Source organism: Rhinatrema bivittatum, chromosome 18 (assembly GCF_901001135.1).
Source record: "Rhinatrema bivittatum chromosome 18, aRhiBiv1.1, whole genome shotgun sequence".
In the NCBI taxonomy this organism is placed as follows: domain Eukaryota; kingdom Metazoa; phylum Chordata; class Amphibia; order Gymnophiona; family Rhinatrematidae; genus Rhinatrema; species Rhinatrema bivittatum.
This window is the reverse complement of record NC_042632.1, coordinates 46,538,152-46,565,725: the sequence shown is the minus strand read 5'-3', so window position 1 is coordinate 46,565,725 and position 27,574 is coordinate 46,538,152. Positions and strand designations below refer to the sequence as shown.

The following is a 27,574-nucleotide window of genomic DNA, read 5'->3' as shown; positions in this document are numbered from 1 at the left end:
AGGGAGGATATGATAGAGGTGTTTAAAATCATGAGAGGTCTAGAACGGATAGATGTGAATCGGTTATTTACTCTTTCGGATAATAGAAAGACTAGGGGGCACGCCATGAAGTTAGCATATGGGACATTTAAAACCAATCAGAGAAAGTTCTTTTTTACTCAATGCACAATTAAACTCTGGAATTTGTTGCCAGAAGATGTGGTTAGTGCAGTTAGTATAGCTGTGTTTAAAAAAGGATTGGATAAGTTCTTGGAGAAGTCCATTACCTGCTATTAATTGAGTTGACTTAGAAAGTAGCCACCTCTATTTCTAGCAGTGGTAACATGGAATAGACTTAGTTTTTGGGTACTTGCCAGGTTCTTATGACCTGGATTGGCCACTGTTGGAAACAGGATGCTGGGCTTAATGGACCCTTGGTCTGACCCAGTATTGCATGTTCTTATGACAGGTAAAATACTGGATTACTGGGGAAGCACGACAGATTAAAGGGCAGTGAGTGAGTGCCCCATATACTGCATACTTGGATGGGACATTATTTTACCATGACATGAAAACACAGGACATAACACAAATTGAAATGCCTATATGAAATGACACCGTAAAACCTTGAGGCCAATATTCAGTTGGCCGTTTAGTGGACAAGTTATCCGGCTAGAGTTAGCCGGATAACTTGTCCTGGATGTCCAGTGGGGTAACCGCCCCACTGATTATCCCCAGTCAAAGTTATATGGCTATCAATAGCCGGATAACTTTAAACATAAGCAGATATTCTTTTGAACATAGCTAGTTATGATTAGTTATGCGGCCAGGTAACCAGCCACTTAACCGGATATCTTCCAAAAGATATCTGATTAAGAAGCAAACCTAATGAAAAAAACAAAACAAAACCGCAGGTCTACAGGCCCTGACTAAATCCACCCCCCCTCCCTTTCCTTCAATCCAAACTTCATGGTGCGACCCTGCTGCCTCCTCTCCAAAGAGTCCAAATCGGTATTTAAAAAAAAATATATATATATACCGGGGGTCGACGGCAGCCTCTCCTCTCCCCCCGCTCAGGTTCCTGCCTTGCTTTTTAAATTTTTAAACTCTCCGGGCCCTCTCCTTCACCTCTCCTTCCCTGTACCTTAAAGAGTGCTTTCTCTTCAGCCCGGATCGTGGTAGCCTCCTACCTCAACCCGGGCCCGGCGCGTCTGGTGTAGCTAAGGAACCACGGTGGAAGCGCACAGCCAGGCAGCCAGATAAGGGCTGAATATAGACAGCTATGCCATTTAGGAGGATAACTGTTGGGTCATCTATCTAAATGGTTTTTGAACATGAACTCCCCTTAATGTGTTATTTTCTGACTAAACAGGCAGCAGAACATCAACACGCAGCACGCAGTCATCTATGTGCGTATTTTATTATTTAATTTCTGTCTAACTACTAATACTAGATAAAAGACAGTATAACTATACATGTATAGTACTTTAATCTATTACTGATATAAATGGACAAGATCCATGCCACTTATCAAGTAGCTTTTATTTGTGAAACTATGTAACCAGAACCTTATTGGCACTTCATTAAAAAGTATTACCCAATTTGAACATTATTATATATGCCTATCTGTAAACCGTTGTGATGGTGTATGACTAAACGACGGTATAGAAAAGATTTTAAAATAAATAAAAATAAATAAATTATGTAGCTTTACCGCGCTACACAGTATGGACATGTGCCATTAGTAAAGGACATGTGTTATAAAAATATAGATATATCCAAAAAGGAAAAAAACTCCAAAGACGCCTCTCTCTTAAAAATATAGCACATGCAAAAAACAAACTGAATAAATGAAATGATATACATGGGAAAACAAAATATTAGACATACCATACATCTGAAACGAAACAGCATAATGACATGAAACACATTTTTTTTTTCCACATACACTCCCGTACCATATTCTGGGTAATTAGGCTAACTTGTAACATACCATGGAAATGTTTGAAATATTGACTTTTGAGGGCTTCATAAAGGTCTGATGTTATATAGGGTGCTGTCAGGATAAGAAGCTTTGCAGCATAAAGCCTTGCATGGGGAGGGGGTTTTTTTCCTGTTAAGGAGGGACAGGTTTTTGCTATCTGTGACAAGAGGTTGCTGGACAGAACCAACCAGTGACCTTGCCGAGCTATGTACTTGGACACTGTGTTTACTGAGCACTGTCTGAAAAGTTAATAAAAAAGATTTAAACATAAAATACCGTTCAGAATATTTGCATCACCTTCACCCCCTTTTTTTTTTAACATTAATGCATTTTGATTTCTTTCTACCTGGGTGAAGCTTTGTGGTGAAGCCCGCCTTCATTCAATGTGCTGTATTTAATGGGAAAGGGCATCAGAATATCATTTTGCAAAGTATTATTGTGCTGTTTTTGTTCGTCTTATCTATTTGTTAAAAAAAAATAAAAAAACCGAAACAAAGAAAACAGGTTTCAGGTTGTGTCATGTGAGCGTCTGCTTTACCAGTAAAGGCAGGCAGGCTGGGCAAGCAGAAACAGATGGAGCCTATCCCAGCCAACTGCCTTCATCGTTCCTGCTGGATAAGGAAGGTCCTTCTAAAGCAGCTGCTAGTTTGACGCTGAGCCAAACTCCTTTCTACAGCAACTGTGTTCCCAAAGGAAAGACCTCGGCTATCTTTGGTTTTTCAATGGTTGGATCTCAGTTGCCCATCCCTTAAGGGCAATTCTGCAGTGGTTTGGAAAACTGATCATCGGATACCAACGGTTGCTTTTTTTTTTTTTTAAAGCCTGCACTGCCTGTTGCGGTTGGTGAAGTGGATTAGGCTTGTGGTCTACCGGCAGAGCAGAGAGCAGTGAGGATGGTTCCACTGATTTGTTAAGTGAGGTGATCAGAGAGCACCGTTTCCTAGTGTCAGGCCGAGCCTATCCCACCCTTACTCCACTTCATCTATGGCCTCGCAGTCCTCCTGTTCTTACAGAAATTGGAATTATAGGCCTGTTGATCCAATCGCCTACAACCAGGATTGGCTTGGCTTGTTCCTTACAACATGGCACTACCTGGTCAATTTATTTACAGGGTTAGAAGAAAGAGACAGAGATGAAAGATTTATATGGATGGCACAGCAAATGGCACCTCAGGGACAACTCTGACATTGGGTTTTTACTGTTTCTTCTATTCTCTGTCTATGGCAAAACTCTTCTGAATGTAGGAGTTGCTCATAGGTCTTCCTCAGAATCGTTTATTGGCTCATGAGTAGTTTCAGTTTACATAAATACATTTTGGCAGCAAGACTGGTGCCAAACATACAGAAAGCTGGCAAGCTGACATGACGTGCCACTCACTGCTCAGCAACGTTTGAAGAATTACATCAACCTAATGCAAATTTTTATGGAGAACAGAGATTTCTAGTGATTCTACCAACTAGCTACAGGATATCAGGACCTATCCAAAACAGTCCTGTTTTTTTTGTTAACGGGATCCCTTAAAGATTACAAGATTATACATTTTAGTATGCTTAAGAAAATAAATCTTAAATAATGATAGGCATAAAAATGATCCCTGATATCTTGAAGGTATTCAGTACCTTGCCTTCAGTACCATTGGTGTGCTTTGATTCATGATACTCCTATTGTGAAATTTGTGATATTTGTGTCAGCCTTAGTTTATATCTTTCATTACTTGAACAGAAGAAAGAGCTATGGTTAAATCTAATGAATGAAAAATCTAAACAAATGTACAGAAAGATTTAAGACTCAACTTTCCAAAGCTGTCATGGACTAACTCCTTTCCATGGTCATCATCATCAAGTCAACACACAAATACAGTTATTTTACTTTACTGTTAAGTCCACATATATTTGTTCTCTCTTGCTTCTGTCAATGAAAAAAATTATATTTGGAGATGGTAAAATGGGTCTGTCCTATGGGAGGCCATCACCAAAATAGTTGGGGAGAGAGGTGAAGCTAGCCAGCGAAGCCCAGCCCCGTCATCACAATAACAGTCCTTCCCAGGGAGCACAAACCATGGCCCCCTTCAGAACCCAGCTAATGTGGACTCTAAGTCTGGCCACTAGATGTCATTATCGAGCAACTGCTGAGACAATGTCCTCCCAAGTGCCATAAATGCTGCTTCCTCAGCATTTCCAATCCTGGCTGGATCAGACAGCAGACACCTAGCCTGGTATCTGAACCAGCACTTCTGCATGACAGCACAAAGCATTTCTTCCTGCGTCATGGGCTGTCACCAAAATAATGTTTTTTTGATAAATAGATAAAAACTAATTATGCTTTCCCTCCTATATCTCCAACATTTTAATATCTCTTTGTCAACTCTCTCACTCATCAATTCAACTTTATAAAGAATTGGAAGGCAATTTACTGCATCACTGCTCTTATGATTTTTGTGAAGCTGCAGAAATGTCTGGTGCAGCAATAGTGACAGCCTTTATTACCTCTGAGCAGAGGAATGAATCTCTTTTCCTATGAATATTTTAGTATTCCTAATGATATTGGATTGACAGTGCTGGAAGTGAAAGCCTTCTGTGATGCTGATCCCAAAATAGCCCAAGCTTAACCTCTATTTAAACTTACTTAACCTCTATCTATGGAAAATAACGGGCTGCATGTGTTTCAACAACAGAGTACGTAGATTGGGTTTGTGCCTTTAAGCCATGATAATGTCAGCAGTGACATCTAGTGGTATAAAGGGTGATAACTTGCAGAGAATATATGCCTTTTGCTTTGCCTTTTGCTTCCAGTATTTTGCCTGACTGTTTGCTGTTTGTGCTCCCTGGTGCAGAAACCAGTGGCGACACATTTTTCTATGGAGGAAGTAAATCTGCTCCTAAGTTTAAGACCTAGTTTCTTTTTTGGAAGACTCCCTGAGAGGAAGCATGGGCAAAACACCAGAGAGAACGGCCTGCCTCTTTGTAGTTGCATCATGTATCTAAATTACATAGAATTAAGGCCTAGATTAATCAAAATGCTATAATTTTCACATGGATAACACCTGTGACGTTATCGCGACGAGCATTAAAGTTTTCATCCTCTTTATAAGGCCTTCATAGTAGTCAAGTATTTATATCACTATAGGAGGGGCCAGCTAGTATCTCGAGGTGAGGTTTTGGTGGTGGCGTAGGGTTTAGGGGCCAGTTTTACATGCAGAGTGAAATGTTTGAACAGCACAGTACAACTCGGTGAAGATTTGATGTCATTTGGAGTGAGGAAAGTCTCACGATATTTCTACAATGTTCTCTCGCCCTAGCTTGATGGACTCTATAACAGGGTACTATCAAGCTAGGGTGAGAGAACATTGTAGAAATATCATCTTAGTGTGACTTCCCTCACTCCAAATGACATCAAATCTTCACTGAGGTGTACTGTGCTGTTCGCACATCTCACTCTGCATGTAAAACTGGCCCCTAAACCCTACGCGACCACTAAAACCTCACTTCGAGTTACTAGCTGGCCCTCCTATAGTAGTATAAATAGTTGACTACTATGTGTGCCACCCCAGAAGCTCTCTCTCCCCCCCCCCCCCCCCAAAAAAAATGCCCAAAATGGAATTTGCAATATTTATCACAAATTGCAATACGGCTGTTTTGGGCATATTGCACAGCTTCCCTGCATGCTGTGATAAATATCGCAGGCGTTATTGCGGGCATTAACGCCATAACACACTTTGATGAATGACCCTGTAAGTAACTGATCTTTCTTTGAATGAACTGTACAAACTTTTGTCTTAAATGAACCCTTTTGTCTTTTGTCTTAAACTTTTGTCTTAAACTTTTGTCTTAAATGAACCCTTTTGTCTTTTGTCTTAAACTTTTGTCTTAAATGAACTTAAATGAACCTGGCTTTTCAGGCAAGCGTTCCAATCTCCAGAATTTAACTAAGCGCCTTATCCTGACTGAACTAAGCAATCTCCAGAATTTAACTAAGCGCCTTATCCTGACTGAACTTGGGAATATTTTGTATTACAGTTAATAATACACAATATTTTCCAAAATTAAAATTCAATTTAGATTTAAGTTTAATTTAAGTTTAACATGCTAAATGACTTAATTTAAGTATTTATTGTTATTGTTCAATGTTCAAGGATTGTATTATATGTTATTGTTCAATGTATTATATATTATTGTTCAATGTTCTTTGTAAAAAACCCCGGTCTGACTTCCCAGACCAGGGCTATCTTTTCGTTTCATGTAAACCGGACTGATTTGTATTGTATACAGGAATTCCGGTATATAAAAATTAAAAAATAAATAAATAATAATAACCCCTTGTTGTGAGGAATTTGTTGTACTTCTAATGATATTTTGGTTTTCCTACTGATTTTATTTTTACTGTGGAACCATGTGTTCGTGTTTAATAAACGGTAGTATTATTGGAAACACCAATTCAAAGTATGGCCTGAGCTTTTTTTTTTTTTAGGGTTAGAATTTGTCTTAGGTGGAAGTGCCTCAGTTCAACCACAGAGGGAAAATGTTTCCCTACCCAGTAAATTGTATTCTCCGAGGCCAATTGACTACACTATTTGCTCAAGAAATTTCAAAGAACTAGCAGCTGGTCACGTTTTGTGTACCCTAGTTGAAGTTACACGTTCATTTATCCACAGTATAGGTATGGCATGGACAAGCAGCAGAGCAGGCTTCCCTACACAGTCCTGACAATGTTCCTCAATTCTGATCTGGGGTTTCCACCTTGAAGGGTGAGTCTCCATGCTAGTGCCATGTGGGCCACCATGTTCCAAACTGTTATTGTCTTTTTTCAGTGACATGAGCACAAGGGCCACTGGAAGTGAAACTGAGACAGTTCTCTCACGTCATGAGGGCCCATCAGACAGCTTTTGGATAGATAATGGCTTTCTGTCAATATCAGCTTAAGCCAGATTTGAATTAGTGATGCAGACAGAGGTGAAAGGTTTAGTAAAACTGTGCCCGTTCCCTTAGACCATCCCTAAAAGAATTATATTTTTAAGTGTATACTGAAGTTAGACAAGAGGTGAAGATATCGTTGGGCGGCATGAGAGATGGAGATGGAAACGTCTTATTATGGTCGCAAATAACAGAGAGTGTATTATTGATGACATGTTTGTCCACCAAAATGATGATTATTATATATTTTTTTTTTTTACTTTCAGATGAGTTGGACAATAAAACTGAACCTAATCTACAGAGGAATGGAAACTAATTTTGCATTGATTACATCATTTTTTGGCAACGGTCCTTCACTGCACATGCGATTATGGCCTGAACAAATGTCTGTTCTTCTTTCATGATGAAAACAAATGTTAAAAAAGCCCTCTCTCTTGGAATTTGTTTAGTCACTGTGGGAGTTCAGCTACTTTGAAACCCTGCCAAAGCCTTGCTGCAGCCTCTCCTTGGATGAAGGTTTTATGATCTTAAGTCCTACCAGTGGTTTTCTCTCTGCCAGCCGGGGGAGGGGAAGCTGCAGCATCAGGAACTCTCTTTTCTTTTTTTTTTTTGCAACCTTTTGCCTTGAACTGCAAGCAGAAATACAAAAAAACAACCAGATGTCTGACTTTTTCACCTCACTGGCTGAGCTCTGTCCTTTTCTTTCCAGTCAGCTCCTGCTGCTTAAAGAGACAGAGCGTTTTCCTATCTGCTTTGGTGCTTTCTACAGATTGCATGAGAAGAGAATATTGGTCAGGCTCATAAACTGATATTTAGAGGATTTTAATCTCTGCTGAACACAGAATACTGCACTTTCTATTCTGCTTCTTCCGATGTTAACCTTTCTAGGAGCTATTTCAAATCTGCTAACCCTCAAAATTGAGACTTCCTATGCTGATTTGATCAGTGGGTGTAAATGTTTTGTTTGCATATTCTGGATATTTACTGACCGCCTCAAAGGATGGCGATGTCTAAATATAGTCTACAGAATCCACCGTGGGATCGGCCTGATTCCACCTCTCAAGGGAGAAGAGTCATAAAACGCCATGTTGGAAGCAAAGACTTGACTGTAGCAGCGTCTTACCCTTCAGTTAAAAATCCTCGACCCATGCCCCAGTTCTTAAGAAACTCCAAGCCTGGGAAAGCTACAGTGAGTGCTGCAGGTTGCAGCTCGGTCTATTTCATGGCACTGTAATCGTTTATCATTTGCCATGACTAAGTTTATTCTTGGCTCCAAACGCTGCTCAGTTCTAGCTCTACTACCTCAGATATGTTCCAGCTTGTTGTCTCTTAATTGTGAATTTAATAGAATCTAATTAGAACTGCTGAACTGATTTAGAGTTTGATGCACTATTAATAGCTTTCCCCAACTACAGCATGATGTGATTACAAGCAAATTATGCAGGTAATACAATGCCAGGATTCCATATATAGCCAATCTAGAGATGGTTAGTTAAACCAAAAGTTATGAATCCCAAACCAGTACGCCTTTATAACTATACCACTAAAAGTATCAGTGATTAAACACAAAGTGGTCCTTCAGTTCAACTTCTTCTCCACCCTTCCTGTACAGGATGCATTGTGTGCTGTATTTTGGCAACAGATTGATTGGAAAAATCAGATGAAAATGCTTCTCTTCGTGGAACAATTCCCAATGACCTTGTATTTGTGTGCATGCTTATATATCACACTTATACAAGTTATTGTTTGTGTACCTGAGAAACCTGGACTTTTATACAATTATTTGAGCAAAAGTTCTCTCTTCATTTGACATGCCTTATAAAATACATATTTGACACTTACCATTTTATGGTCACAGTTTTCAGCAACAGTGGTATAAAGTAAGGTGACTATTAACATTTTTGTCTTCGTTTCAGCTGAGTTACACACATATCTTGGCCATCGGTGACTTGCTTTTTGTTATGCGCACAATTTTATTGTCCAGTTATCTAAATAGATAGATAGATAGATAAATACACACACAAGTAGCCAGGGTGTGCATACAACTCAGCTAATTATTACTTGAGCACTTGTATTGTTCATCTTAAAAAACTGTGTCACATATTTAGAGACAGAAAAAAAAAAGATTCTCAATAATAACAAATACAGCATAGAAATGGCATTGCTACTTGTTTTTCCGAGCATTAGTCATATTCCGTATCACTATCATGTCCATGTTCATTTATCCAGTCTGCAAAGCCCAAGAGTTGACACTAATATTAAATTAATATTGTGTTTTACATCATGCTATGCCCCTGAGCCAATGAAATAGAGATGGAACTTGATCCATTTCTTCTGACGCTCTCTGCCAGTATCATCAGGACTCTTCCAGATTTGCTCACAGCTTTAGTCATTGACAATGAATGTAAATCTCCCGAAAGCCAGAGTCTACGCACTGGTTGAATTTGGATAGTAAATATGTGTAATTTGATTTATACATTTTCCTTCCAGTTTCCTGTACTGACTGATGTGTCCACGATACATGGAAGGATGATCTCTGAACTGCATATTTATTTTGCAATATTGAACTTGATATGAGCGGATTCATCATCAAATATTGGACAGATTTGATTACTATAACTGTATTCAGTTCAATTGTCTGAATTCAGTTTTATTTCCTAGTTAAACATAATTGTCTCTAGGACAGCTTTTTAAACAGAGAACAGAGACCCCTTGTCATTAAATCCTACTTGTGCCTCATTAGACTACAACTGCTTTAGAAGAGTAGCCTAGTGGTTAGAGCAGGGATGCTAGCCTTCCATGTCTCCCACTGATGCTCCTCGGGAATTTTGGTAGGTACAAAAGCAGCTGATCATATCAAACGTATTCTACACCATCCTCACTGGCTCCCAGTAGAAAGCAAGCTATGTCTGCAAATGCTTAAATAAACAGGCCCTTGAATCTCTTTCTCAACTTCGCTCCCCTTACATGCCCTCAAGGGAATGCCGGTCCACCAAAATGGCTCTTCTTTCCTCTCCCTCTCCTGACTGCTGCCAGATGGTCCTGCATGAGGCTCCATGCTTTCAGCTGTCACGCACCAAACATTTGGGACAAAGTATCACTAATCTTGTGCTTACACCCATGCTTCCATAAGTTCAGGAAAAAACAAGCTAAGGCATGGCTTTTCAACCAGGTCTTCCCCTAAGATTCACCTCTTCAACCCCAACTTCCTGAACCCTCTAGGAAGGACTTGGGACACAAATGGGTCTTGAAACTATTCACAAATGGGATTTCCTATACCGGATCCCAATGCGTCATTAATTGCAAATTCTGATTTGACTGTAAGCTGTTCTAATGTCTCTGTTTATTTAAATTTATCGTAATCCGCCTTCAGACCAACTTTGGGAAAAGATGGGATATCAAAATGTTCATTATTAAATAAGAAATAAAAAGTCACTTCACCCTCCCTTGCCTCAGGTGAAAACATAGGGCTCTATTTACGAAGCAAATTTTTCATAGCTGTAGAACGGGAGAAAACCTTTGGGGTATAGACCTCTCAGAATGTAAGCCTTCTTGAGATATGGAAATAGCCACTGTACCTGAATGCAACTTGCATTGGGCTTGGAAAGGCTAGTAATGTAATTACATCTACATCTATGTAAGAAAAGGTAGGTAAGATGACTGAATGGATGAACTAGTAGCCCCCTAGGAGTTACAATTTCATGCAATCATTTTGGAAGTTTGCAACATGTGTTGCTTGACCAGACACGCATGAGTTTATTCCAGTTAAGGGGCAGATGTACAAAGGTTTTTTCCATTTTGTATCTAGGGGGAGAAAAAAGTTTAGTATATCTGACCCTAAGTCTCATTAGCAAAAAAATATACAGGAGGTAATTCTGTACTGAACAAACTCATAGGTGTACATCCACTGGCTCCCTGTGCTAACTGATAAAGAGATGAGTAACAATGAAGGATATGACTTTTTTTTTTTGGATCATGAAGATCTAGGGTCTATAGCTAAGTATTTCCTGCTATTTCTTCACAGTAAAGAATTTAAAAGGTTTGCACGACACATTCATTCAGTGTACTTGAATTACGCACTCTCAATACTTAAAAAATGATTAGATATAATTTTAGCTCAAAGGAATTATCATATTGCTGATTATATTCTCCTGTTTTAATTTTCAAAAATAATGAGCACGTATTGCCAACTACATTATAACATTGTTCCTTGTGTTGTAACTAGTATTGTAGTCTGACTTGAGTTTGTCTGTCTTTTTGGTATAATGACATAAAAGCTATATTGTGTCAAAATCTATGTAATAAGAATCACTCAGAAATTGCTTCCATAATAATATTCCTTTCCAGTGTCTTTTTCAATATCAGATAAATAATGAACAAGTTAGTAATGGTTGTGGCAATATTTTGGAATATTGCATTTAGATAGTATGAAAGCCTTGATTTACTATGACGTCCATTTTTAAGCAGCCGTGCAGGCATACATGTACACGCATATGGCGGCTCGCATGAATGGACACAGCCATTTTATAACATACGCGCGTATAATATAAAATTGACTGTACGCGCATATACGTGAGTGCAATTTTGTATGGACACGCTTGAGCGCAAAAATGCTGGCTCTACTGGGTAAGCGGGGGGATATTTTTAGATACGTGCACCGATGCAATTACCAGTTTCCCCAATCCATTCCCAGTTCACCCAGGTAAAGGCTCCCGACTTCCTAACCTTCCTCCCTTTTACTCTATTAGCCCCGATCCTGCAAACCCTGCTGACGCGCCCTGATTTTTTTATTTTAAAACTTACGCGCCATCCATAGCAGAAGTAAAGTTACACAGTAGGGGGACCCTGGCGCGTGCTTGTGTACGTAAATACTTTCACACACATTTCAGGCAACTTACTCGGAACGCCCATGCCCCTCCCATGCCCTACCCAGACCCCACCCATGCCCCACCTCTTTTTTTTTGCACTTTTTGATTTGTGCATGTACCAGGAGATGAGCACATACCCGGGCTCTTCTTAAAATCAGTGTGGCACATGCCGGCTCGAGATCCGCGCGTACCTCCCGGCTTTGGTGAGCGTAGGGTTTTTAAAATTCACCCTTATGCTTTCTTCCCACCCCCCCATAGGCACAGAATGGGAGAAAATCCTTCATGAAGAAAGCCCTAAGAGGGTTATTATGGTTGATGTTCTATGTTGTATTCCACAAATCCAACTGATGTGCTGATTTCACTCTGTGTTCAAGCACAATTCTCTTTGATCTTGATGCTGCTGTTTCTTCCTTGTTGGTAGCTGAAGTATAAGTCAAGGCAACGTGCAGGTAGGTGAATATCACTAAAAAGGAACAAACACTAAATCCACCCAAAGGATATAAAGATAAAATACATATCTTGGAATTTTTTTTTGAAGGAGGTAAAAAGAAGCTTAGAAAATCCTGCTGGAAACACAGATTTTTAGTGTCTCCAATCATTGGCCTTAAAAAAAAACAAACCTCCTTTCCAATACTGCATTATTTTCACCCAAATGTAAACAGAAAATGTTTCTAATCAGTTCAGTAGTGTGTGAGTAAACATGCAAAAATCACATCGTGTCTTAGTTTAAAGCATCCCCATAGAATTTCACAAATTTCACACCTCAAAAAGATCTCTGCTTGAAAACGTATAGAACAGTATGACCGGAAAAAAGCTGATGTGGCCCGTCTTTAAATTCAGAAAACCTTACTGCCACTTTGATGCTGTGGTCTTTATAAAAGGCATTATAAATACAGAGCCCTGGTGAAGCGTGGGCCACCTCAGCGTTTTTCTCACATACTGTCATCTGCGTTTTCAGATAGAGATCTTTTCTGAGTTCTTTTTTCCTCCTTAAAAAAAAAAAAAAAGTATAAGATAAATACTTTATGCTTTGTGAATTTATTACCTTACATCCTTTGGGTGGCTTTAGTGTTTGTTACTTGGTAGCTGGAATGTTTCATTGGAGACACGCAAATGGTCGTGAATAATCAAAACTACATGCATTCCATTTCCTAGCAAAAAAGTAAGTGCTTGCAGAAAAAGCAGGTGCTACTTTCTGTGGGTACTTGTCCATAGGCAATAATCAAAGCAAAACTAGCAGTGCAGGGTTTGCTGAAATATGGGCAGTTTTATTATCTACTTCTTTATGCCTATGATAAAATGCTCACAAGAGGTGTGCTGTGTACACCTGAAACTTTGGTTTCATTTTGGGAGCGGTGCATTATCTATTTTTTTTTTTTTTTTACATTTAAGTGTTTGTTTTGTTTTGTTTTAGTGCATTCTGTTTTACAATAGAGTCACTGTGTGACATTACTTCAGTCATCCTTCACAGGAAGAAATGGGTGCCCCTGCACAAGGAGCCTAATTCATGGATTTTCCTGTTCAGTGCCTATGGGAATAAATCTTTGATGAATCTGACCTAAGACCTGTGATGTTCCCTTTGAAGTGGAGAGGGAGGTTTTGAAAGATGCTGGAATCCCTTTTCCTCTTAAGCAGTGCAAGTTTAACCATCTCTGGAACAATTTCTTCAGTGTGCTTGTTTGCTTTGTGCAGATAAAGGGAGCCAACTGTTCTTTAAATAAAAATAAATTAATTAACTGAGAACACTTGACTAGACTACGGCAACGTCTTCCTTTCAGTTGGATCGTGGAGGCAGAGGGAGCTAAAGAGACTGGGCCGTGGTCAGACAGAGAGCTGGAAACAAAGATGAGTCCTGAGCCCATCTGAACAAGGTCAGAGCCCCATTACCAGGGTTGCCAACTGACTCCGCCTTTTCAGGACAGGCTAACCCAGTCCTTCTTTTATCCCGCTACATGCATAGACCTGTAGTTCTGCTTTTCTTGGAAAAAGGAATAGGGATTGCTCCTGCCCCTTTCTATATTGGAGACCCCACAGAAGGGGTAAGTGTGGACTGGAGGGGGAGAGGAGGTGGCTAAGGCAATTGGTTGGATACATTTAACTTCTCAGTTTAGTTTTTTTTTTTTTTAACTTTCTGAAACAAAAATTCAAGAAATAGAAATGAATTTTGGAAGGGGAATGGGTTGGAATTGATGGTGGTTTTGTTTCATTTCATTTTAATTGAATGCACACTCCTAAATGGACTCTCTTGCATTCAACCTTTTGTGCATGTTAAAACTACTTCCCTTCTGTGAGTGAGGCAAGAGGCTGACATCGGCATATCTGTATGTGGAAAAACCAGCATAAGAAAGCTGAAAAGCTTTCTGGTGTCATCGGCGGATACCTCTCCCTTGATAAACCTTGTTTGGTAGAAGTGCTGGACAACAATACCAGGAACCACTCCATCAGACCTCTTATGAATGATCTTGACAAGACTTGGCATTATATGAAGAGCAGATTAGAGAGTGATAATGAGGGAAATTGCAAGCTTTATCTCCACAAAAGCTAAACAGTTAAAGGTCAGATATAAATTCTTTTCTCATCAATTTGAAATAATATGCTCATTTTTTTTCGGCATCAATCTTTCTCTGAAGGAAGGGAGAGGCTTTTGCAAAGGTCTGTTTTGCTTTTTAATATTTATTAATATTTATTCCTCTTCTGACAAGATTTTTTTCTATTTAATGTTTGCAACATTCTGTCAACTTAACAACAGTAGTGTTTTGTTCACGATAAATATTTGGCTGGAGCAGAATTATTTCACCTTCAGAAAAAGGTAAACACATGGCTTATTCCATGGTAGAGGGCTGGATGGACGGCTTGAGGGAGGTAGAATAAGGCAATGTATGGGATAATTCTGGTTAAATGTATATTATGGAAAAAGAGTATGGTGTTGGCTAATCATCATCTTGGCCTGTGACACCTGCTGGTCCCTAATCTGGGTCATTCATTTTTGTTTTTATATTGTATTTTATAGGGATCTGCATCTGTTAGAAATGAAATGGAAATTTTTAATGACATTTTCCAACTCATTTCATGTTTAAAACAGAGCAAAAGAAAAATGAATGAACGTAGTGTAATGTTTTGGCCGGCAACGGGATGTCCCACAACAGACCGCACTTACCCCAAACACTGAGACGCTGGACATGCCACGATGTTCCCCAGCTCTCCTTAGGCACCACACCTATAACTAAAGGCCCCCTGGTGGAAAACTGAACTGTCCGTGCCTGCTGATGACGTTGCGCGGCTCAGTATTTAAACCTCAACTCTGCTCCTACTCCTTGCCTCAGCTCAGGCACTCCTCACACCTGCCTAGCAGTGCCTGCTGCTTCCTGTGCCTCTTGCCTTCAGTCTGTGTTGCCTTGACTGTCTTGCCTTTGTGTAACTTTGCTTGCCTCACCTTATTCTTGCCCTGTCCTGCCTTACCCTACCTGTGTTCTGTTCCCTTCTGCCTGCTCCCTGTCTGGTCCTTTTGTCTCTGTCCGACGTCCTGGCTGTGATCTTGCTACGGACTTGACTATTCTTGCTAGCTGCCTGTCCCAACCTCAGCCTGCACCCGGAAGCCATTGCACACTGCCAGCCCTGACTTTACTTGCTATTCATCCTCGTCTGACCGTCCCTTATTGGGTTCTTGCCTAAGCCCTGCCGATTTCTGGAACACAAAGGCTCAGCCTGTGAGGAACGGAGCTGGAGTAGGTGAAGCCCTAGAAGCAGCCCACCTGCTATTGGTGTGAGCCTAGTAGGTTGGCCTGTTAGGCTGCATCAACCACGCCACATCCCAAGGGCTCTCAGGCACTTTAATTTGCTTTCCTCCTTTCCATTTAAAAAATGAAGGCTAATTCCTCCCCTCCACCCCCCCTCCCCACACTACTACCTTAAATTCAAATAGGGCCTGATGCACTATAGGGCTTCTCCTTCCCATTCTGGGGCCAATGCACATCCATGCTAAGGTCATTGACAAAAGCAAAAGATTTAGGAGTTAAGAAAATGAAATCTTCCTATATGAAAATCCTCCCCCCCCCCCCCCCCAAATACACACACACTGTTCTAAGTCTAGATACCTAAAAACTGGGTGGGCAGGTAGGTAAGGTTAAAATAGTGGAGAAAATTAAGGCACCTAATCTGGATGACTAAAACTAGGAGCAGGGACAGCTGACCTAAATTTCAGTGCTATCCCTGTGAATAGAACCTGTGATCACCTGACTGTGTGGCAATCCTCTCATCCCAAAAAAACAAATAATTTAAAATCCTCCACCCAGTGCTGTGATGATTTCACCCCAACCCACCCCTACCATCAGCCCTGACACTTTAAGCGTCCCACCCTGCACCCATGGCACAATCCCTTTCCTTCTAACCCACCCTTATCACAATTATTCTCCAGTAGCACCCTGTCCCCAAGAAAATGTGAAGGCCCCCCCCCCCCCCCCAACTCCTCCAGAATCTCCTCTTACAATTTTGGAGGGTCTTCTTATTGTGATCAGGAGTGGATGCGCTTTCTTCTGTTCGTACCATTGACCCCAATGCTGAGGGATGTCGCCTCACAACAGGCAGTGACATTCAGCATAGTCTCGACATTTCAGGCAGCGACATTCAGTATAGTATCAGCCAGTTCAGGCAACATTCAGCATAGTCTCGCCATTGCAGAGACATTCAGCATAGTCTCGACATTTCAGGCAGCGACATTCAGCATAGTCTCACCATTTCCGGCAGCAACGTTCAGCATAGTGTCAGCCAGCTCAGGCAGTGACATTCAGCATAGTGTCAGCCAGTTCAAGCAACATTCAGCAAAGGGTCAACCAGGTAGAAACATTCAGCATAGTCTCGACATTTCAGGCAGCGACATTCAGCATAGTGTCAGCCAGGTAGCAACACATAGCATAGTGTCAGCCAGCTCAGGCAACATTTGGCATAGTCTCGACATTTCAGGCAGTGACATTCAGCACACTGTCAGCCAGGCAGTGACATTCAATATAGTGTCAGCCAGTTCAGGAAGTGCTATTTTGAATATGGCAGTGGTGGAGGAGTGACAGTGGTGGTGGTGATGGGGGAATTGCTCCTACCCCATTTGAACTCTGGGGATAGTGTAAAATAAAAGGGAGAGGCCTGAGAAGGTGGATAGAAGACAAGAGAAGCTGAGGGACTTAATTTTTTTTTTTTAAACTGGTTTAATCAGCCAGGTACAAACTAAACAAAAGTACTCCCTTAACAGGCCAGGATTTAGGCATAGGCTCCAAAATATCTGTTTTAAAGAGGATCCTGCTTCCACTTGCTTTAGGGCCATAACGCTCTTTTTTCATCCTCCCCCTTCCCTTCCAGTCCTGCCTATGGGCACTAAAATCATAAATCCAGCCCTGTTTCTTATTAAGGCCAGTGATGCGCACAGGAAGCAGGCACTGCATGATGCCCTGCTTACAGCCCTCCCATCCACCTACCTCCTTTTTCTGTTGTTACAACATCAAACCTTGCAATGACTTGTTGCAAGAACTCAACGTATATGTACATTCCTGTTTCCTCAAAACGGTTAAATGCTTTTGTGTTTTGTTGCAGGAAACACAGGGCACCTGAGCCAAAGACTATGTGGAAGCTAGAATTGTGATGCATAGCATCTTCCCCATGGGTGGACAGACCCTGTCCTGTAAGGAGTGGGGATCCTCTCGCCAGAGCTACACATTGGTTCGCAGAGATTTGCCATCGAGCTGTTGCCCCATTGAGCCATCAGATGGACGGCCTCATGAGGCTCCAAGGGGACCTCAGGAAGGCGGGAGGCATGAGTTGGAGGGGGAGGGGGGGTAAGCCCTTTAAAGGGATTTGGCCTTGCTATTACTAGAGGAGCCCTGCAGACATGGGGATTTTAGGCTGCCTATCTTACCCATGGCAGACAGTCAGACAATATTGACAGATGCTTAGGTTGTGTTCAGTTGCAGTAGTAAACTGAACGCTGGTTTTTCAATTCCACTTATTGACTAGAAGGTCTGAGTCCTAGGAGGAGAGCAGGCAGTGATGGGAAGTCACAGCTGCACATGTTATGCTAGTTAAGATAACTGGCCACCCAGTAGCTATCTAACATGAGGATGCCTATTATTAATTTGAATGAATTGGCTACAGGTCCATTTAAATCAGGACAAGTAACAAATTAACCTAATTTGTATGGCAAATTTGCATATTTATTTGCATTCATGGATAACACTAATAAACATTATAGAGCAATCAGTTTTAAGGTTTCGACATATTTTGTGAGAGGTTTGCAAGTTGTAGTGGTGAACATCTTTTAATGTCTGAATTTGTAGTTGGGTGCTAAAAATACATTTTTGTAAGCAATGTTTTTGTAAAGAAATATTTGAACTGATTTTATCTGGGTTTCTCCCTAATGGAAAACACAACTATTGCTCTTTTAGGATGACTGATTGTCTTTTTGATATTGGCTACAATGTTGTTCATAACCACAACAAAAGGGAAAAGAGCTACATTGTAGCTGACTGGCATACCCTGAGATCGCCTTTGTACTTTCCAGAACTGTTTCTGGTCTCGAGTGTTCCCTTCTGTTTAGGGCAGTGGTTCCCAACCCTGTCCTGGGGACCCCCCAGGTTTTCAGGATATCCACAATGAATATGCATGAGAGAAACTTTGCATGCATGAGCATGCATATTCATTGTGGATATCCTGAAAACCTGACTGACTGGAGGTGTCCCCAGGACAGGATTGGGAACCACTGGTTTAGGGCACTGTAGTTAAGCTACCTGCCAAGTAGGAGCTGTGTTTTTGTTAAAAAGCTGTGGTTTCCTTGCTGATTCTGACATTAGTACTGGCTCTTCATCCGGTCAGAATTATTTCTCCCTTTACTTCCCTGTACATTATCTGAGCCAACTGCTTTTATGATAACAGGCGCCTCCTAATTTCAGCACTTCATGTCAGAGCTTAATGCAGACAAATGAGTGATCTCATCCCAGCAATGTAACCAATATCCTCTCCTTCCATAGCTCACCAAATTCATGGAAAAGCCTGCATTCCAAAATAAATTCTGTTTTTATTGTCCACTGTGGATGTTTTATAAGTAGATAAATACACAGGTGTACAGAGATATGAAAACATGCATTTAAAAAAAGGGGTGGGTGGCAATTTTCAATACGCAGTTTGATGCATAATCCACGGATGCTTTTATCCATGGGCTTTGCCCCAGTTTTCCCCAAGGAAAAGTGCCCTGCTACCTTCCCTTTGAAAATTGCCAAAAGGGAAAGGTACTGCTCCTCCTTTACCTGTAGGCAAGTTTTCCGACCAAAGCAATGCACGTAGTTTTGAAAATGCAAACTCATGCGTGCTGTTGCCTTCCCTGACCTAACCCAGGCCCAGGAATGCCTTTGGGAATAGATGGGTAAAGGTGTGCATGTTGTGAAGAGACCCACGTACAGGAGGGCCTATGTACCTGGATAAATGGCTTTTCAATATTGTCCTCCCTGATCTACGTATATGACTCTAGACATAGTTATAGATGCATACATACTACGTATATGGCTCTAGACATAGTTATAGATGCATACATACTACATATATGGCTCTAGACATAGTTATAAATGCATACATACTACGTATATGGCTCTAGACATAGTTATAGATGCATACATACTACGTATATGGCTCTAGACTTAGTTATAGATGCATACATACTACGTATATGGCTCTAGACATAGTTATAAATGCATACATACTACGTATATGGCTCTAGACATAGTTATAGATGCATACATACTACATATATGGCTCTAGACATAGTTATAGATGCATACATACTACGTATATGGCTCTAGACATAGTTATAGATGCATACATACTACGTATATGGCTCTAGACTTAGTTATAGATGCATACATACTACGTATATGGCTCTAGACATAGTTATAGATGCATACATACTACATATATGGCTCTAGACATAGTTATAGATGCATACATACTACGTATATGGCTCTAGACATAGTTATAGATGCATACATACTACATATATGGCTCTAGACATAGTTATAGATGCATACATACTACGTATATGGCTCTAGACATAGTTATAGATGCATACATACTACGTATATGGCTCCAGACATAGTTATAAATGCATACATACTACGTATATGGCTCTAGAGCAGAGCTTTCCAAACTTTTCATGTTGGTGACACACTTTTTAGACAAACATAATTTTGTGACACAGTAATTCAGTCTACCGGCAAACCAGAAGTTAAAGGATAAACGAACAAAATGTATTTCAACAATTTATGTATGTTTCCTTAAATATATACATAAATAAAATGTTTCACAACACAACCTATCTCATAATAAATATTTGCAGGCTTCCACTTCCTCCATGCTGATCTCGTACATTGTGAGATCGGCATAGAGAAAGTGCTACTCTTGCACATTCCCAAAGATTACATGTGCCAATCACTAAAAAGTAATTTATTTTTTTTACCTTTGCTGTCTGATCTTAGTTTTCTAATCGGTTGGTCACAGGCTTTTTTTTCCACCTTTCCTTTCTTGTTTTTTTGCCAATTCCTTTTACAGGGTCTTTTTTTCTATTTCTTTTCTCTCCATCTGTCTTCCCTCAAACACACAATCAGGTTCTCACTCTCACACGCTATCTCACACACACAGGCTCTCACTCACATGCAATCTCACACATCCACAGCTCTCACGCTCACATGCCTCTCTCTCATACATACATACATACTGTCTCTCTCGTGCACATGCTGTCTCACTCTCACACACACAGGCTCTCTCACTCCTACATGCTCTCTTGCTCAAGCACAGGCTCTCACTGGCACATGCTGTCCCTCTGCATGGGTTGCCGAAGGATGGGCTCTTCAGAGGCCCTGATCTTCCCTGGCCGTGACATGGGATATGCAGCGGCCCTGCTATCGGGTTTCCTCCTCTTCTCGGGCCGTCGCGACGTGGGATCCGCAACGGCCCATTAATGCCGCTCTTCTTCTGTACGCAGTAGATGCTCCTCCTCCTCCTTCCTGCCCATGCGGCTCCGGCAACGTTTTTCTTCCAGGGCTGCACAGGCAGGAAGGAGGAGGAGTGAACGTGACCCTTTTCTTCGGGCCGTGGTGATGTAAGCTCCACCACTGCCCGCCGATCTTCCTGCTATAGTTCCCTGCTTCTGCCGGCCCTGTGGACCGGGCGACACACCTCCACACTACAGGCGACACACTAATGTGTCCCGACACACACTTTGGAAAGCTCTGCTCTAGACTTAGTTATAGATGCATACATACTGGCCTGTGCACAAGGACTAGAACAACAGCGGTAATGCAGTTCAGAAAGTCGGTGCATGCAAATAGATTTCATGCATATTCCTTGTGGCGAGCCTGAAAACCCAACTGGGTTGCAGCCCTTGAGGCCCCATGCTTTAAGGGGCATAAATCCATCCATAAACTCCCATACTTCATGAAAAAGGCTTAATCTATTCTGCTTTCCTGCAGCCACTGCTTCACATTTATGAGTCAGAGACACAATATTCCATCAAGTATTCATCTCTATGCTCGTGCTAATTTTCTAATTATTAAGAATCAATTATTCCAGAGACAACAAAGACATCCAACAATTTGTTTTTTATGGACAGATAAGGGTTGTCCCTGGTGCAACAGATTTCCATATAACAATGTTATAGGACAAGTCTTTCCAAATATTAAAAACATTACAAATCTGTTCCCATACCATTTGCCAGTATATCTTCAAATCTGAACAATAATATAACATATGGGATAAAGTATCAACATCCATTAAATAAAATGAATACTTGTTTGTTTGTGTCATAAATTTAACAACAATACTAGATGCCCAGACTGTGCTAAGTGTCACAAAATACCATGCTGGCATGACTGATACAATAATGATGCCTATTTTTATAAGTTAGAACAAGTTTCATAAATAATTAAGGGTAATATTAAAAAAAAACCAACTAATTTTTGAAAAAGAACAAGAACAAACAGGTTGCCGGATTCTTTTTAAATTAGCATTTATCAGCACAGCAAATCTAAACTGAAAAATTATTAAAAAGTACAGCTTTGTTCTAATATTGGATAAAAAAAAAAGGGGTTGCATTTGATCAAGCAGATCCCTGCCAGCAGTGATTATTATTTATTTTTTGCATATTAAAATAAATAGAAATAAATGCCTTGAACTGTATTAAACCTCTGGTGTAGTTTGATACCTCTACTGAGTATTAAATTCAATTTCCAGAGAGATGCACACTTTTGTTTCCATGGGGCGAGTGCCAGTTTAAAACCAGTGGGTTGGAGCTATAACACAACTTCTACATAATTAGAAACGTTATTGTGAGTCTGAGAGTAAGCTCTGGTTAGGAATGTAAACAGGTATTTAATGACTTCCACTTCATTACATCTTCTTTGTAAACACCCAACAGGGTTAAAGAAAGGAATCATTGATGACTGCATGATCTATTTTATTGGGGAACTCAGTTGCTAATTATTTTATTTCTGGTCTACCGCCTCTAGAGTCAAAGTTTGCTTACATTCCTGGAAGGGTTTCCAAAAAAAAAAAAGTTAAAAGCTTTAGAGAAGAAAAGCTTGCACTCATTGCTATGCTATCACTAGGGCGCTGTTTAGAGAAGTTTTAGTTTTGCTTTAAAGGGTTTTTCTCTCCTCCTGTTGAATTCCCATGAATTTGCTCACCATGCACACGAAACAGCAGACAGCTCCATGGAAAATCACCCAGCTAGAGTAGACAGGTGACTCTGTTCCACTGCCAGCAGACTGCAACCAAATCCACCCTAAATGTGCAGGCTCTAGACTTGCTATAAATATTATAATGTAGATGCTTTCTACATTGGTGATTCATTCAGTCATTCATTATTTTGAAAAGGCTGCATTATTTAAAAAAAAACAACCCAAAAACTGAGTTATGTAGGAATGACTTGCACACAATTCTAATCCTATGTATTGCTTACTTCATGGCAATACACTTTACTGGATCAATACAAGAGATCTGCCAGCTTAGGGGACCATCATTTTATGCTTTCATCCCATAGAAAGGCATCATGCTATATATTTTGCTTTCTTTCCTTTCCTGAGAGCACAGAAGAGAAGCAAGCCTTTCATCAATCCACTCTATTGTGAGAAAGTAAAGCAGACAATGGGATGACTACTTTAAAATGCCATCTTTTAAATGGTAAATCCAATTAAATTTCAACATGCAAAACAGCCTTAACAAGTCACATATAGAGAACACCGCTGTTCATAAAGCTATCATAGATGGAACCATATGACATCTTATACAAATGCCTCTATTAGTTCAGCAGAATAAACATCGGTCCATCAATAGTTCTGCAATGTGTTGTTGTTTTTTTACTGCAATTAAAGAAATGCCACCGATTCCTTCGGACTATGAAACAGCACTGTACTTAACCAATTCCGAGACGGGTCTGTGTTTTGAATACTCTGCATCAGGGGAGTATGTCAAATGGGACACATTCTCTATGGCAGCTTTTTGGCATATACTTTTAAATAGTACCAATATGCAGTCAAGTCTTGTTTTAAAATAACTTTTCTCATCCTTTAAGGAGCTGAAAGCATTAGATGATAGTTTAGTGACCACCTAATGTCAGTCTCTGAAATAAGGAGGCAGGTCATTTCTTTTTATTTGAGTTAGTTCATTTGTTTTTATTTTTTTATTAATTTATATTTGATTTTTATTAGACTTTCCATTGTTATTAATTTAATACTTTTTATTGCCCTATTTAGCTTATAATTTCTTCTTTTATTTTATACTGTATTTTATATTTTCTAATTACATTTTGTGTAAACAGTTGTGATAGAATGCGGAATGGTATATAAAAGTTTTAAATAAATAAATAATTTCTTTTTACCATGAAGTCACTTAATGTAAAAGAAAAAAAAAAGTGAATTTTGAAACTTAGAAACTGAACAAATGTGACAAGTGAGTCATAGAACAGTCTCATGTGCATAACCTTACAGTAACATTTATAGGAACTGCCTTATTGTGCTGGAGATGTGTTAAAAGTAACTTGTCACTTGTGTCGCATTTTGTAACCTCACAGTTACTTAATTACAACTATAGCAAGGCTCTCTCGCTCTCTCTCGCTCCTATGAAACAGGCTGTCTGGAAACATCATGAACCACGATAAACCTTTACTGGCCTCTAGCACACAACATAACGCAAATGAAAGAGGTGTAGCTATTGGCCGCGTTAGGAGCTGCACTAACACTGCGGATATTTCGCGGCACACGATAACTCTTTCCTACTTTACATATGCTCCGCCCCAACTCCCCCCCGCGGTAACTCCTTGGAAAATGACCCCCATTGTTTGCTTTTTTGACTGCCACAGCACACTGAACCGACGATTTCAGTGTGTTATCCACTATAACGCCTAGATCTCTTTCCTGGGTGTTCTTGGAAAAGGACAGCCCTGCTGGCTCCTCCTCCTCCTCCCCCTTACCGAAGCGCTTCAGCCGGCGGAGGGATATCCAGCGCGCAATGGCACTGTACTGTACTGCTCCACATTGTCCCGTTCCAGCCGCAGTCTGTCGCCTACGCTGCGGGCCGTGCAGGGAGAGAGAAAAAAGAGCTCCGGCGCCAACTTTCCACCACTAAGGTAACACGCCGCTCTCCTCCCCCCCCCCCCCCCTTACTGTTTACTTATAGTTATGGCCCGTTGGGGGGGGGGGCTTGGAGTTTTCTGTTTCCACACCCCCCAGATCCACAGGAACTGGGAAGGAGAAAGGGGTTGGGGGGGGGGGGGTGGAGTGCTGTAAACAATTTGGGATGTAAACATATGCTCCGCCCCAACTCCCCCCCGCGGGGGGGGGGGGAGTTGGGGCGGAGCATATGTAAAGTAGGAAAGAGTTATCGTGTGCCGCGAAACAGCCGCAGTGTTAGTGCGGCTCCTAACGCGGCCAATAGCTACACCTCTTTCATTTGCGTTATGTTGTGTGCTAGAGGCCAGTAAAGGTTTATCGTGGTTCATGATGTTTCCGGACAGCCTGTTTCAGGGGTCACGATTTGAAGCTCCAGGGAGGAAGATTCAGAACCAATGTCAGGAAGTATTTCTTCACGGAGAGGGTGGTGGATGCCTGGAATGCCCTTCCGGAGGATGTGGTGAAGATCAGAACTGTGAAGGACTTCAAAGGGGCATGGGATAAACACTGTGGATCCATAAAGTCAAGAGGCCGCCAATGAAGAGTGAGTGACTCGCCAGAATGATGGCTACTGCCTGGAGACAATACCCTTATTAAATAAACATACACATGCTTACTGTGACTCCAACATCGCTCTAAGCTTCAACAGCAAGAGGAAATGTGGTAAAAAAGGATTCACACTCACAAAGAGGGGAGTAGCTGGCTTGTTACGGCGGTTACTACCCCAAATCAAATAAGCCTGATACTTCACTTTCAATGCATATACAGCATAGTTCTCTGCTTCAACGGCAGGGGAGATGAAAAACTGATACTTCACACATCCAGCAGAGCTCTCTGCTTCAACGGCAGGGGAGAAGAAAAGAGGGGTCGCACTCACAAAGCGGGGAGTAGCTGGCTTGTTACGGCGGTTACTACCCCAAACCAAATGTGCCTGATACTTCACTTTCGATGCATATCCAGCATGGATCTCTGCTTCAACAGCATGGGAGAAGACTGATACTTCATGCCTATCCAGCATAGCTCCCTGCTTCAACGGCAGGGGAGAAGAAAAACAACCGATAAGGGCTGTATAACATAGTCTGGGTAAAACAAATAAGCATGGGTGTAGCTTGCTTATTGCGGCGGCTACTACCCCTAACTAATCAAACTAGATATTTCACTTGGATGCAGCTCCATCACTGCTCTCTACATTAAAGGTGGGGGTGGAAGAGAAATAGAACAAAGAGCTAAGAGAAACAGATAAGTATGAGAGAAAAAATGTGTGAAGCTTGCTGGGCAGACTGGATGGGCCGTTTGGTCTTCTTCTGCCGTCATTTCTATGTTTCTATGAATAGAAGTGGAGGAAGTGGTGGTGGGGCCTTTGCTGCCTCCCGCCCCCTTAAACCTTGTTTAAGGGGGCGGGAGGCAGCAATTGTAATATGAAATTAATCAAAACAAATTGTTGCTGGATAGAGTAACAAATAAAGTCTCTACTCCTCTCTTCAGAATGATTTTTGTGCAGCTCTTCATACTTAACCAAATTGATGCATTTTAACTCTCACCAGAATAAAGCAACTTTCCTACTCAGTTCTTTTTTTTTTCCTTCTGCAGAGAGGAATGAATTCCTGAGGGTGGGGCTACTCCTACTGTTACAGTAAAACAAACTCAAGTCCGGCTTGGATTGAAGACAGTGGTTCTGAGAGCCTGAGCTGGACAGGAGCAGATCCTCATGTGATGATGGCAGGCAGCAGGGTCCTGCCGAGTCCCACATGTACCACGGCAAAATTAAAGCAGCAGCAGTTCCTGTGCTGCACAGTGTGCACTCAGAGACACGACACAGCTGCCAGGGCAAGAGTCAGGGAAGGCTGAGAGTTATCAGCAGCAGCACCAGCAAAAAAGGTGAAAACGTAAATTGCTATTTTTTTTTTTAACTTGCTTGCAGTGGAAATTACATCTGGATGCATTGCAAGTTCTGCTGTAAGCAAGTTGCAGGCAGGGGGAGGATCAAACGTCACCTTGTCAATCATTCACTTGTAGCAGCTCTCTAATTGGTGGGGTAGATGGGACCATGGCCCAATGGTCCACTCCTTTCCGATGCTCATGCCCTATAAGCTGTGAGTCTGAGCATGTGCACAAGCTGCTTCTGTTTCCTACATGTGTCCAGCCAGCCGATTGGTGCAGTAGCCAGAAAGAAAACCTAATATGATTGGTCCCTGTGTGAGGTCTGTGCATCTGATTGGTGCTTATTAGGAGACCAATCAGATTGCTGTTCCTTCCAGCTGCTGCACAAACTTGGCCACCATTTTCTAACTCTGCTTTATAAATCGGACTTTATGGTGTTGTTACACAGTGTAACTGGACACTGTGCAGCTGACGGGGAAAACTGGACTGTCCGGTCCAAAACCGGGCAGTTGTTCTGGGAAAAGGACAGGCTTACCCGATTCCTGCTGGCGCCGCCTCCTCCTCCCCTTACCGAAGCGCCTCGGGCGGCGGAGGGATACCCAGCGTGCCGCGACGCCGTACTGTGCCGCACTGTTCCGTTCCAGCCGCAGCCGGACTGTCGCCTACGCTGCGCAGGGAGAGAGAGAAAAAAGAGCTCCGCCGCCAACTTTCTGCCGCTAAGGTAACGCGCCGCTCCCCCCCCCCCCCCCCGTTACTGTTTACTTCTAGTTATGGCCCGTTGAGAGGGGGGGCTTGGAGTTTTCTGGGTTTGTATTTTATTAACTTTGTTTTGTTCCCTCCTCTAAACTTGTTAATTCGGTGCAACACTGGGAAAGGGAGGGGGGGCTGCAAACTCTTCCCCCCCCCCTGAAATCTGCCGATAAGGCGTCGGCTACGGGAAAGATATTTTTTTTTATTTCGGAGGAGGGGGGGGGGGGGGAGTTCCCGGTTGAATGGAAGTTGGAGGAGGTGGTGGTGGGGCCTTTGCTGCCTGCCCCCTCCCCAGCGCCACAGCCCGGGACTGCTTCAGCCTTCCCAAGGCACGGGCGCTGCTGGGCCCCGGGAACCTCTTGTATCCATGAGAAGTGAATTGGCCGTTTTAGTTGCTAAAACCGCTGGCATGTGTTTTGGAATTTTTGGGGGGGGGGGGGTTTGTGTGCTTGCTACACTAAACTGCGAGTAGGTTTCTCTCTTTCCCCTCCTTACAAAACAAACCGG

The 27,574-nt window shown here is 41.6% G+C and overlaps 1 protein-coding gene and 1 long non-coding RNA gene across 5 annotated transcripts in view; one reads left to right on the top strand and one right to left on the bottom strand.

The window, feature by feature from the left end:
• LOC115079954 overlaps nt 1-26,937 on the bottom strand; it is a 157,539-nt gene extending 130,602 nt beyond the window's left edge. Inside the window, exons 1-2 of the long non-coding RNA XR_003853461.1 lie at nt 26,853-26,937; nt 8,716-8,861 (exon numbers count right to left, since the gene is read on the bottom strand). This is a non-coding gene — a long non-coding RNA (uncharacterized LOC115079954). The remainder of the gene's footprint in view (nt 1-8,715; nt 8,862-26,852) is intronic.
• Nucleotides 26,628-27,574, top strand: part of SMAD5 (SMAD family member 5) — a 129,657-nt gene continuing 128,710 nt past the window's right edge. For 3 of the 4 annotated variants that reach the window (XR_003853459.1, XM_029583926.1, XM_029583925.1), the window contains exon 1: nt 26,628-27,038. The gene's annotated coding sequence lies outside the window, so the exon portion shown is untranslated. The remainder of the gene's footprint in view (nt 27,039-27,574) is intronic. The other variant, XM_029583924.1, reaches the window with a different exon arrangement.